Here is a 14706-nt window from a genome sequence, read left to right as displayed (position 1 = left end):
ATTATCTTTTATTTGTAATAATTAAACATATTGTATTATAGCCTTCCTTCAAATAAAAACACTTTGCACTGATTAGGTTTTATAATTATTTTACCCAGGAAGGTTAAACTATAAAATAAAGGGTATTGTAAGGTAAAGTTAGTATTATATCAGTGAATAAACGCGAGCGGGCGGGCGAACAGTGCGCTTATTTGGCGCGCGATTAGCACCAAAAGATGGTGCGTTTATTTCACTCGCATAAAATAAATAAAAATAAAAACAAAAAAATCAATTTCATTAAATAAACTTTATATACAGACAAATCATTCATTTATGAAATGAAAATAAATATGATTCTCTTGTATCCTAATAAAAATTCAAATAATAATAATTATAATATTTTACCTACAAAAGGCATCGTCACATAGATGACGAAATTGTCAAAATTTATAAAGTATTACTTATTATTTAATTTTGTATTCGACACTCTTATCTGATTTCAGATACTTTAGTAAATGTTTCAAAATAAAGTTTTCAATACTTACACAAAAAAAAATGCTTTTATTTTGCTTTTATGTGGCCTTTTTAACCCCTCTGGCTTTGAAGCCCATAAAAGTTTGTTACGTTTGAATTAATTATTTGCTAAGGGAAGGCCAAGGATACTTCCTTTTCCTAATTAGGGTTGAAACTCTTTCGTTTCGCAAATAAAGTTGTAAAAACTTGTAACAATATTGAAGTGCTCAAGCTGGATTAAACTATTATAATTGGATTAGTTTTGTGTGATGGAATTCATCTGTTTGTGAACTTAATTTTAATAGGGAAAATCCTAGCATTTGTAATTTGTAAGAAATTTTGTATCTAGTCTTATGTTCGCTGTTTAATGTACATGCAGTTAAAGTCATAATAGTTTTATAAGATTTTCTTTTTTAGAATTAAAGAAATTGTTCTCAAGAACTCGTTTTATGGCGCTTAACTGACCACGTTACTAGGCCATTGCCAGGATGCCAAGGATAGAAAAAAAAACTTTTATTGTATTTAAGAAATAAATAAACGGGACAAAGATTTATTTTCTTATTCTCATTCTCTCGGGACTTTTTTCTATCTTGGTTATTTGTTAATTAATTTTATTTCCATAAAATACTCATTGTGAAAAATAAGTTTCGTTTTATGATTACACCTACAAAGTTCAGCGCCATCTATCCAGCAGCTAGGATAAAAAAAACCCTCATTGAAATATGACTGTGTGTAATATGTGTATGCATAGACGTGAGAGACAAGCAGCTGAATACATTATTTTTCTTCTCTTCCCATCCCAGCCGTAAGATTGTAATTCTACATTGCAGTAAATAGCAGCCTTATGTTGAAAGCAGATCGAAATTCTTCAGTATCAGATTTTTTGTTTTATATAGAAACATCGCAGAACGAAAAACGTTGTTGTTTGTTTTCTTAATTTAAATAATGCGTCAAATTCTGTTAATACATACATAAACTCACGCCTATTTCCCACCGGGATAAGCAGAGACTATAGAATTCCATTTGCTTCGATCCTGACACACTTCTCTTGCTTCCTCCACAAAAAAATAATTCAAATAAAAATATAATAATAATGAAATTTTATTGACATCAGAATTTTCAATGACATAACATAAACCGACTTTATCTGTTCTGAAATTGTGATTGTAATCTCATATGAAGCTAAAAACTCTGACAGCGCGTAATATGTGGAAGAATTTGGGTCTGCCTTTAAAAATATAACACCATAAATGGCCGAAACAAAGGAAATCCCCCACATGCGCAGTAATGAAATAAGAATGCCTAATCAACCGGAAAGTTTTCTAGATAAAGGGAACCAAAGAAAACTCTTGAAAAGAAAACTAATCATGGCCACTCACACTCCAGCGAGTGCTGCAAATAGCGGATTTATTGCCGTCTAAGGGCACAAAGGGCTGGGGAAAGTACGTATTGAAGGGATAGTCTATCAAAGGGTCTATTATTGTGGGCTTTATTGTGTCGCTGCTTAAGAATGACGTTGTAATGGTGGTATTTTTAGGGCCGACAAACTGTATTAAGTATAACCTGTTGGGTCATCTTGTAAATGGATATTTAAATGTATTTTTTATTTTAGTTTGTAGCGATACAGCTGACCACCACATTCCCTAACAAAAGCTCAGGTAAAGCATGGACACTGAATTCGGTTTCTTGCAGGTCCCATCTGACCTTACAACCCAAACGGAAAACCAGCCCCATACATGTTGTGAGTTTCCTCCCGATGTTTCCTTCACGGCACGTGGCACTCATAATCTATACTTATAATAAATCTGTAGAGAGGTCAATTCTGTACATTAAATATTTTTTCAAAATAACTATCAGGGGGTGATAAGTGGTCGATACTGATGCCAAAAATGCAATCAGTAAAATTTTTGTCTGTCTGTCTGTCTGTCTGTCTGTATGTTCCTTATAGAAACAAAAACTACTGGACGGATTTTAATGAAACTTGGTACAATTATTCTTCACACTCCTGGACAGGTTATAGTATACTTTTCATCACGCTACAATCAATAGGAGCAGAGTAGTGAAGGGGAATTCTTTTGTATGAAAAATCTAAACCACTCAAGTTAGACGTTTGAAATTTGTCATGCAGGTACCTTAGGAACCGTAGAGGTGCATTAAGGAAGGAATTCCCGAAATTCCCACGAGAACGGGAATTAGCGGGAAAATCCTTTTGTATGAAAAATCTAAATCATTCAAGTTAGATGTTTGAAATTTGTCATGCAGGTACCTTAGATACCGTAGAGGTGTACTAAGAAAGGAATTCCCGAAATTCCCACGGGAACGGGAATTAGCGGGAAAATCCTTTTGTATGAAAAATCTAAACCACTCAAGTTAGACAATTGAAATTTGTCATGCACGTACCTTAAGTACCGTAGAGGTGCACTAAGAAAGGAATTCCCAAAATTCTCAAGGGAACGGGAATTAGCGGGAAAATCCTTTTGTATGAAAAATCTAAACCACTCAAGTTAGACGTTTGAAATTTGGCATGCAGATACCTTAAGTACCGTAGAGGTGCACTAAGAAAGGAATTCCCGAAATTCCCACGAGAACGGGAATTAGCGGGAAAATCCTTTTGTATGATGTAACGACTTAAACTGTGTGGGGCATGAGTTACCATAGATGTGTCTTATAATGAGATATTAGTTTCCCAGGGCGTGGAATGAGGCACCTAACTCAGAGAATAGGGGGAGAAAAGGATTAAAAATGTTGGGCGCCATAGAGAAGATCCCCTCCTATTGCAAACAAAGCCAAGGTGTTGGAAATAATAAAGATTTCACTTTTAACAATGGTATAATTGGTTCAACAATTTCACTATAAAACAATATGAAGTCAGTTGGTTACAAAACATCCTAAAGTAAATTAAGAAACAAATCTTTTACTCTAACATGGTATCTTAACTTAGTATTATTCCTAAACAACTAGGTTTTATCCCTAAGAGGATAAGTAAAGTATCAAGACGGCAGGTCCTGACAAAAGGCATGGAGTATGTATTGAGGATAAATACTCCATGTATTAGTAGAATAACACCTTGAGAGAATGGCACTATCCATAATAGGTTAAATTAACCCTGAATAAGAGATATCCAGATGGTATCCAGAGATTTTAACACCCAAACTGGAATTACATTAATGACCGCAGCAGGAACTGTCCCTGACGGCAAAAGCAGATAATGAACACAAATGGTAGTCATGGCTGGGGAGCTAGACCCTGAAGTTGATTTTTGAAGTTAGTCTTTACAGTTGATCATTCTAGTAGAACTTTAACACTGGACTCTGCCGGTGGACTTTGACCCCTGTAACAAAATGACATGTTACAGCTCTGTCAACCCCGTTACGACGCGGAATTATAGGTAAAAACACTCACCACATCACGTGGGACGATATTATAACAGCATTCCCCCTAGACGATGGACTAAACCATTGTTTTTATACTGAAAGAAAGAACGTGAGGTTAGGTCATTGTCATGAACATATGAAGCTCATAATTGCCAACGTTCCACGATAATAACCATCAAAACACTCACCAGAAGACTTCACCATCCTTCCATCATAATATATGTGGCTTATACACCACTTTAAAGAAATAATCGCGACGGGACTAAATTGCCATCGTCATCGCGTAAACGAAATGTCAAACGAACATAACTTTTTCCCGGCGCGTAGGCACACACCTGTATGCCATACAGCCAAGTGGGAAGTGTAAAAAAAAACGTGTTACAGTTCCGTTTTAGTTGAGGAAGAAAAATTTTATTTAAAAATTTAAAATTTTTAAATAAAATTTTTCGCTACATTCTAGTAACGAAAGAGAAATAACAAGCGACTCCTGATGAGTTAACTTGTTATGAACGTACATTTACCTTACAAAGGTAAAAGAATGGAAAGAAACAAACATGATCACCATGTATCAAACTTGAAAACACATCTCATGTAGCCCAAGGGGAAAAGGATTAGTACATTCCGCACTAGCCTCGTGCTTACCTGAGTTAAAATTTGGGATTCTCCCAAGAAAACACATTGCACATAGGCAACATATGTTTGAATCAAATCAAAGAAACACCCTGGTGGTGTCAGACGACAACTCAAAGAATTAAATCTAACACTGCTTAACCTTAAATAAACATACAAATATCTTGAACATAGTCAAGTTAAAGGAAAACCTACCTAACTTTTAAATTTAAAATAACAGACTAAACCTTATGCATACGTTATACTTAGTCATGGCCATGACACTAAACTTATACCAAGTAAAAACTACTTAAGTACTTAAAAAACTTAATCTATTTGATTTTTATAAGAGTGAATATCCTTGGCGTCATTTGGGTGGTAATCAAACACACACCAAATGCATAAACAAGGCCTACGGATATTACTCGAACGAGGGAAACCTCATCAAATGGATCCCCTTCCTATAGGGATGACCACTTAACAGGTAATGTCCTTGAACACAACCTTGAAAGTGAGAGAAGACCTAAACTTCTTCACTAGGACCTCGAACAACAAGATCTTTAATGTGGAAGGAACCCAAAGGTTTACCTTCTAAGGTTTTCAATGAATAAACTACATTACCTAGCTTTTTATGTACTACACATTTTTCAAACTTAGGGGCTAGTTTAGCAGAAAAGTGCTTGGGAGCGCTGGACAAAGGAAAACATCTTTTATAAATAATTTGACCTTCCCGCAATTCCAAAGGACGCTTCCTAAGATTATAATATTTTACATTGTGTTGATATGCCTTTTTAAGGTGACATTCAACTTTCTTGAAGACTTCAGCCATACGAGGCAACCGAGAAGCAAAAGTTTGGGTATCTACTACTATGGTAGACCCATCACAAGGTGAAGAATCTTTTGTATAAGTAGCACCATCGATGACCATTTCTCTACCATGATTTAGATAAAAGGCAGTATATTTTGTACTTTCGTGGACCGAAGTATTGAGCGCACACTGGATTTCCTGAATGTTCTGATCCCATTTACGATGATCAGAACGCACGAGGGAAGCAATGGCACGAACTATATCACGATTCACGCGTTCAGTTTGATTACACTGGGGATGGTATCGAGGATTATAGAATATATGAGGTACTCCGAATGAAGTTAAAGAATCTCTAAATTCTTTAGAAGTGAATTGAGGACCGTTGTCGGTATACAGGATACGACATACGCCATGGACTAGAAAAACATGTTTTTCAAGACATTTCACAATGGCCTTAGAAGTTGCACTACGCAAAGGGAATAAAAGAACATACTTACTGAAATAATCAGAGACCACGAATAAGTATTGATTGCGAGAATAAGATGAAGGGAAAGGACCTAATATATCGCATGATATAGCCTCCCAAGGTTTAGTAACTTGACGGGGGTTACCCATCAGACCAGGCCTAGCAGTATTGACCGGCTTGTATGAACGACATACCTCACAATTGTCAACATATGATTTTACATCTTTAAATAAAGAAGGCCAGAAATATATGGAAGAAATTTTCTTGTGGGTCTTAGCCACACCGAAATGACCGGAAGAAGGCTCATCATGATATTTTCGAAGAACTTCTACATATTTTTCCCGGGGAACTACGATTTTTCCAATCGTGTTGGGAAATAAGATGATATTTATTTTTAGATAAACGACAGAGTTTACCATTTACTACCGAGAAATTAGGATAACGACGAGGATCTTTAGTACAACCGTTAAAGACTTTAATATACCAAGGATCAGAAATAGTGTAGGGATCAATTTCAATTGAGCCAATCTTGATTCTAGACAAAGCATCAGGTATCACATGTTCTTTACCTTTCCTGTGAATTATATCAAAATCGAACTGACTCAAACGACATGCCCATCTATTTAGACGACCACTCGGATTACTAAGATTCTGAAACCATTGCAACGAGGCATGATCGGTTATAATATAACATTTGCTACCCTCAACATAAGGACGGTATAACTCCAGAGAATAAATCACAGCTAGCAGTTCTCTTTCTGTCGCTGAGTAATTGATTTCTTGGGCGTTTAATGTTCTGCTACAATAAGCGATAGGGTGATCAATACCATCGACCCTTTGAGTTAAAACAGCACCAATAGCAAACGAGGAAGCATCCGTATGGATGTAAAATGGCTGAGAGAAATCAGGACATTGTAGAATAGGTGACGAGATAAGAGCAGATTTAAGTTGGGTGAAAGCTTCTTCAGCTTCCGGAGACCATGTGAAAGGTACCTTCTTACTAGTAAGTCGAGACAAAGGTCTAGCAACATGAGAGAAATTTGGGATAAAACGACGGTACCAACCCGCCATTCCCAAGAAACGTTTAATTGACTTCGCGTCAGTTGGCGTTGGAAAATTTGCAATAACATCTACTTTAGAAGGATCGGTCCTAAGACCATATCGATCAACTACGAAACCGAGATATTTAAGTTCAGATCGGCAGAAAAATGACTTTTTCATGTTAATAGTGAGATTAGCGAATCTTAGTTTTTCATAGACCGCTTTTAGAATTTTCACGTGTTCTTCAAAAGAACTGGTACAGATAATGATGTCGTCAATGAAACAAAACACTTTGTTATCAAATTGAGAGGAGAAAAGATTATCCATTAGCCTTTGCATGGTAGCGGAGGCTCCTACAAGACCAAAACACATGACCTTGTAATGAAATAGCCCACGGCCAGGAACCGTGAAAGCAGTTTTCTCTTTCGAAGAAGTAGAGAGAGGAATCTGATGATACGCAGCACTCAAGTCAAGAGAAGTTAAGTATTTAGCATCGCGAAGATTGTCCATGATATAATTAATATATGGTAGTGGATAGGCATCAGGTTTTGACACTGAATTTAACCTTCTACTATCTAAACACAGACGAATATCACCATTGGCTTTAGGTACCATGGTTACTGGAGAATTCCAAGGAGAGAAAGATGGTTCAACAATATCATGTTGGAGCATTCGGTTTAACTCGCCGTCTAGAAGTTTAAGTTTTTCAGGACTAATACGATAATATTTTTGTTTTATAGGTTTCGCATCACCTGTTTCTATAACATGCTCTATTAAATGAGTACGACCAAGGCCGACTAACTCTGAATCAATATTAGAGAAAAGTTGTTTAACGTTATCAATTTCTTGTTTTTGAAAATCCGAAAGAGAATCTAAATTGCGCAAGCCATTTTCTTTGACACTTGCTACATTGTATAAATCGACAGGCTCTATTGCAGGTAGACACGCCAGAACTTCTGGGGCTAAGTTAAATGATTTCCAGAAATTAATTCCGAAATGTAATGGAAGTTTGATTTCAGGTTGAATGTAAAATTGAATGAGCTTAACCTCATTGTTATATTCAATAGGAATATCCATGTAAAATTGGCAAATGTATTCGTGACCACTCGCCACTTTCAAAAATACAGGGGACTTTAAATTACGCAATGGGATACCAAGATTTTTAAAGAATTTATGAGCATTATTTCCTAAAATAGAACAAGCGGCTCCACAGTCGAGTAAACCAGAAATTTTAATACCATAGACTTTAACAGTTAAATAAGGGCGAAAGTCTTTAGAATTAGGATTAAATATCGCCTCCCTGCAGGATTCAGATCCCAGAGAGACTAAGCAATCTAGTTTTTTGAATTAGAATGAGGATTACAATTTGGGCAAAGAGGAGTCTTTACCCCCTTCTTACCACATTTAAAACAAACTACTTCCTTAGATGCATTACACCGATTAGTGGAATGATTCGTTCCACCACAACGAAAGCAAGTCGAAGAACGATTAACAGAAGCGACAGGAATGTTTTTAGAAAAATCCCTAGAGGATTTAGGTTTGCAATTAAAGTTGAAATCCGGAGCTACGGAATTTTTAGAGAAATTGGGTTCTATAAAGTTGTCAATCCTATGTTTCGTCAATTCCAAACGTTTACCTATCTGTTGTAATTGTTGGATGGTAGTGACATCAATCATCCGAATTTCCCTACTATATTCAGGACGAATATTCCGCAAGATGATGTCGAGTTTATCGCTTTCAGAAAGCTCTTTACTCAAACGAGACATCATACCTAGTATGATGGACAAATATATGACAATGGATTCATCCTTCGCTTGTGTTCGCGAACGAATCTCTTCAAGAAGACGAAAGTCGTAGTCAGGTAAATCAAAATCTGATTTCCAAAGCAGAAACCAGTTCACTATAGTTAGAAAAACGACATTTATTGGCGCGGTACCAGCATAAAGCGGGACCATCCACCAAGTCAGTAAAACCTGTGTAAATATCATCAACAAGAATGTTCCGTGCCGAACACAGCTCCTCCAAACGAGCCAGGAAAACGCGAACACAGGAATCACCCTTAAATTTCAAATTCAACGAGTTGAGGTTATATTTCTTTTCATGAGAAATAATAGTTTTATATTTGTTAATACACGACGGACGGTTTAATTCATGCTCGGAATCTGAAGATGAATCGGAAGTGATATCATTATTGGCCAATGATAACAATAAAGAAGTTTTCAATTTTTCAAGGTCGTCGGCCGGACGTTCTATGCGAGACAACCGCAAAAGCAAATACTGAGCACGGCCTAGAATACGCTGATGGGCCGAAGGAGATTTGTCAGGACTCGATAAACAAGAGATGATTTCATTTATTTTTAATGTTAAAGTTTTATGTTCATCATCAAGATCACACTCAAAACCCTCAGATGGTACAACTATACTGCCGCGACGGGCTTGTTTACAAGTTTGTCTAAATAATTTTCGTAATTGCTCAACAGTATTATCCCGGTCAACCTTTACATTCCGAATAGAAAGTTCATGAATAAGTTCATCTTTCAACAAGAAGTTAATATTAGCATTGAATTCCGCCATTCTGAGTAAACAAAGTAAGAACAGTATACCAGATAAGTGAAAAAGAAATATGGTTATGACACTAAGGTATGTGAATACAGTTATAGTACTCTAAGTACTAACAAAATGTAATGAAGAAAAAAAATTATAAGTAACACCCCTATAGGGTACTTATCTACATGCTACTATGGTCCTATGTATCAAATTTATGAATACTATGTTCCTATGTAACCACTAACAAATAAAATAAGTTAGAAACCCACAGATTATTACTGTGTCTACATGAGAACTTCTATGTGCTCTGAGTCACTATGTTTATAATCATATAAATTACTAGAAAAAGGAATTGTGTCACTATAGTCCTATGTGATATTAAAAGTATATGACTATGGCCCTATGTAAACTAACTCAGCTCAAAATAAGAAAAAGAAATCTGAGAGATACTATGGTCCTGTCAATAAAATTATCACTATGTCCCTATGCAACAACAACTGGAGATATGCTAAATTTCAAGTTTACATACCTACTTATAAATAGAAAAGTAAAGTCATAAGTGTGTACCTATTAAAAGAAAACACACCCTATTTGCTATAAAGTTACACCATGTGCTTATAACTAGGTTATGTTACAAAGAACAAAGAAAGTGAAATACCTACTAATTTCCAACCTTGCTTTTCTGAGCCCCACGTTGGGCGCCACTGTAACGACTTAAACTGTGTGGGGCATGAGTTACCATAGATGTGTCTTATAATGAGATATTAGTTTCCCAGGGCGTGGAATGAGGCACCTAACTCAGAGAATAGGGGGAGAAAAGGATTAAAAATGTTGGGCGCCATAGAGAAGATCCCCTCCTATTGCAAACAAAGCCAAGGTGTTGGAAATAATAAAGATTTCACTTTTAACAATGGTATAATTGGTTCAACAATTTCACTATAAAACAATATGAAGTCAGTTGGTTACAAAACATCCTAAAGTAAATTAAGAAACAAATCTTTTACTCTAACATGGTATCTTAACTTAGTATTATTCCTAAACAACTAGGTTTTATCCCTAAGAGGATAAGTAAAGTATCAAGACGGCAGGTCCTGACAAAAGGCATGGAGTATGTATTGAGGATAAATACTCCATGTATTAGTAGAATAACACCTTGAGAGAATGGCACTATCCATAATAGGTTAAATTAACCCTGAATAAGAGATATCCAGATGGTATCCAGAGATTTTAACACCCAAACTGGAATTACATTAATGACCGCAGCAGGAACTGTCCCTGACGGCAAAAGCAGATAATGAACACAAATGGTAGTCATGGCTGGGGAGCTAGACCCTGAAGTTGATTTTTGAAGTTAGTCTTTACAGTTGATCATTCTAGTAGAACTTTAACACTGGACTCTGCCGGTGGACTTTGACCCCTGTAACAAAATGACATGTTACAGCTCTGTCAACCCCGTTACGACGCGGAATTATAGGTAAAAACACTCACCACATCACGTGGGACGATATTATAACAGCATTCCCCCTAGACGATGGACTAAACCATTGTTTTTATACTGAAAGAAAGAACGTGAGGTTAGGTCATTGTCATGAACATATGAAGCTCATAATTGCCAACGTTCCACGATAATAACCATCAAAACACTCACCAGAAGACTTCACCATCCTTCCATCATAATATATGTGGCTTATACACCACTTTAAAGAAATAATCGCGACGGGACTAAATTGCCATCGTCATCGCGTAAACGAAATGTCAAACGAACATAACTTTTTCCCGGCGCGTAGGCACACACCTGTATGCCATACAGCCAAGTGGGAAGTGTAAAAAAAAACGTGTTACAATGAAAAATCTAAACCACTCAAGTTAGACAATTGAAATTTGTCATGCACGTACCTTAAGTACCGTAGAGGTGCACTAAGAAAGGAATTCCCAAAATTCTCAAGGGAACGGGAATTAGCGGGAAAATCCTTTTGTATGAAAAATCTAAACCACTCAAGTTAGACGTTTGAAATTTGGCATGCAGATACCTTAAGTACCGTAGAGGTGCACTAAGAAAGGAATTCCCGAAATTCCCACGAGAACGGGAATTAGCGGGAAAATCCTTTTGTATGAAAAATCTAAACCATTCAAGTTAGATGTTTGAAATTTGGCTCGCAGGTACGTTAGATACCGTAGAGGTGCACTAAGAAAGGAATTCCCGAAAATCCTTTTGTATGAAAAATCTAAACCACTCAAGTTAGACGTTTGAAATTTGGCATGCAGGTACTTTAGTAAACTTAAAGCTTAGTTGCAACGGGATATTACAAAATTCCCACGGGAACGGTAGTTAGCGGGAAAAAACATTTGTATGAAAAAATCAAATCTAAATAAAAGGAGAAACTGACTGACTCAGTGACTGACATATCAACGCATAGCCTGAACGGCTAAACGTAGGCATTTGAAATTTGGAAGGGACATAGCTTAGATACCGTAGAGGTGCACTAAGAAAGGAATTCCCGGAATTCCCACGGGAACGGAAATTAGCGGGAAAATCTTTTTGTATGAAAAATCTAAACCGCTTAAGTTAGACGCTTGAAATTTGACATGCAGGGACCTTAGTTAACTTAAAGCTTAGTTGCAACAGGATATTGCAAAATTCCCACGGAAACGGGAGTTAGTGGGAAAAAAACATTTGTATGAAAAAATCGAAACCGCGTAAGATAGATATTTTCAATTCAATTCAATTAAATTATTTATTGCATTCCATGTAGTACAATGGGGTGTTACATAGGCATAGGAACTAAAACATGGACCCTGTAGGGCACAGCAACGTTGAAGGGAAGAGAGGAAGTGTGTATTAAAATTAAAACTCAATGAACAATCAATTAAAAAAAAAAAACAATTCAATCAATTGATTCAATCTAGCATGCATGCATACCTTAGTAAATATAAAGTTTATTTTTGGCTGTATTTTGAAAAATGGGAGTTATTGGGAAAAAAAATGTACTTATGAAAAAATCTAAACTGCATAAGTATGCACTCCCACACACACAAAGATCTCTCTCTTATATAACACGCCACGCGGACGAAGTCGCGGGCAAAAGCTAGTTTGAACATAAATTCGAAAATCTTTTATTTGGCCCGTGCTGGGATTCAAAGCTGCGACTTTACAGTGAAGGTCAAGCATTTTTCCATCTGGACTACCACGGGTAAGCATAATATGAATGTTATTACCAAATTATTCTAAGTTTAATGTACAACAGGAGGTATTTGAACCAGGTCAATTATTTACAAAGCCAACATAGCGGTAAACGCGTGAAATGTACAAAACAGCCACGCGTCTGCGCTGGCATTCTGAATATATTGTTGCTGTCAGTCTCATGTCGCATTTTCAACTTGGGAATCGGTGCAAGTTGGAAGAAGACAGCGAGTTGTCCAACGAAGTTAATTACAAATGGGTTGCGAAGCAGAATCCTGTGTGTTTATATTTTTTCTAACGCCTCGCTAAACGGGGTATTGACTTCGCCTAAATGATACACTGCTTTAGGTTTACGCGGTTAAAACACATAATAACGGGTTCTTACCGCGTTTAAATCAGGGATATGAGAGTCCCGATATTTCGACACTGTTGCAAGTGCCATGATCACGGGATGACATAAATGATACATGTTTGACTCACGTCGCATGAAGATTGCGTTGTTTAACAAGTTTTATAAAAGAGTGTTCACCACCTTGGTAAACTAGTTGTAATCTATTTCGATGTATGGATACAATAGTTTTCAAAGTCAAAGCCTAGAAACCCTCGGTGCGTGAATCGGACTCGCACTTGACCGGATGTTTTTAGATAAATCACAATTATTCTTAACACTGGTAAAGATAATGTGATCCAGCCGATTTCGGCTACGGCAACTGCTTCAACTCCGACGTTCATGTGCTCGCATGTGGCTTGTATAGCCAATCTTATTGGAAAAGATCCTCGCACATATCGAGCATGTGAGCACACCATTTTAATATGTATAATATTGATTGCCGTGGGCGGTCGGGCATAACACCGGTTTAAGATGTCCAAAACAAATACCTACTACAAAAATACTGATAAAATCTTCTTTTGAATTTAAATTCCGCCGAACTTTTATCGCTTGATCCTGTTTAAAAACCATAGTTCCGAGTTTCGCCAGTCATTTTGTATTTCGCAAAACAAATTTAAAGTTTGCACACATTATAATAATAATGTAGTCTTGGGAAAATTTGTTGAAAGACTTTATCTCTCACACGGTATTATTTTGTTTCTACGTTTTGTATCTAAGAGCGATTTTACACGCGCTGCACAGCGAATCCCTTCACATTACCGTGCAGGTGGCTGTACCGCGGATGCCGCGGAGCCATAGTTTGTGGTGATACTCCACACTCGCAATCATCGCAACCATCAACCAGCACTCTGACAGTTTAAATTACATACATACATTCTTAGTGTAGTTATTTCGTATACCGGCTTGGCCTCTAATTCACTGAAAGTGGTAAAAGTGATGACTAAAATGTCACATTGAATATTTTACATTATTTTTATTTAGGTACATAATTGTCAAATTTAATTATTGCAGCCACGTGTTATTTGTAATAAAGCTTTACTTATATTAATAATATATTTTTGTAATCATACTCATTCGCTCACAGAACTTGAAACACCACTTGTCATTCAAGTGGCGAAAAGGACCCAAATTGTATCCACTTGGGCATTTCTTTTTAAGACTTTTCTGAGTGCTCTCATCTGACTGACTTGTACAAACTTAATAGGTACTACTAGAATATCAAAAAAAGCTCAAAGTAATTATCGAAAATTCCGGCACTGGATCTAAGGCGTGTCGCTCTTACACGAGAGTCGCGGTGGCGTTGCGACGCAGTGTCGCGGTGGACTCAAGACGCGGGAACGGTGGAGTTGCGGCGGCGTTACGGTCGGCGTCGCGGCGTAGAGTCGCGACGGAGTCGTGCTGCGGACGCGGTGGAGTTGCGGCAACGTCGCGACTCAGCGTCGCGACTCAGCGTCGGAGCGGAGTCGTTTCGTGAACGCCGTGGAATTGCGGCGGCCGGCGTCGTGACTTGGTCAAAGCGTAATCGCTAAGTACGAAAAGAAATTTCGGATAATCAGGTGATCAGCCTGTAATGTCCTAACCAAACTAGGGATCACGAAGTGATTTTTGTGATTTGTCCCCATCGGGATTCGAACCCGGGACCTCCGGATCGTGAGCACAACGCTCAACTACTGGACCACGGAGGCCGTTCCGTTCGTTCGTTCGGAGACCTCTCTGTCGGTTACATATAATTTACTTATTTTCGTTTGAATATTGATATTATATCGATGTTTTTTTTTAATAAAATAATAAAAAAGT

The 14706-nt window shown here is 37.2% G+C and overlaps 1 long non-coding RNA gene across 1 annotated transcript; it reads right to left on the bottom strand.

The window, feature by feature from the left end:
- Positions 1-3302: 3302 nt before the first annotated feature.
- LOC126382181 (uncharacterized) lies at positions 3303-6102 on the bottom strand. The gene is made up of 3 exons (XR_007569023.1): positions 4055-6102; positions 3895-3961; positions 3303-3823 (listed from the first exon to the last, which is right to left on the bottom strand). It is a non-coding gene; the product is annotated as an uncharacterized LOC126382181 (long non-coding RNA).
- Positions 6103-14706: the final 8604 nt, after the last annotated feature.

This window comes from Pectinophora gossypiella, chromosome 3 (genome assembly GCF_024362695.1).
Source record: "Pectinophora gossypiella chromosome 3, ilPecGoss1.1, whole genome shotgun sequence".
Taxonomy (NCBI): Eukaryota; Metazoa; Arthropoda; class Insecta; order Lepidoptera; family Gelechiidae; genus Pectinophora; species Pectinophora gossypiella.
The sequence above is the reverse complement of the archived record's forward strand: the minus strand, read 5'-3'. Positions and strand labels throughout refer to the sequence as shown.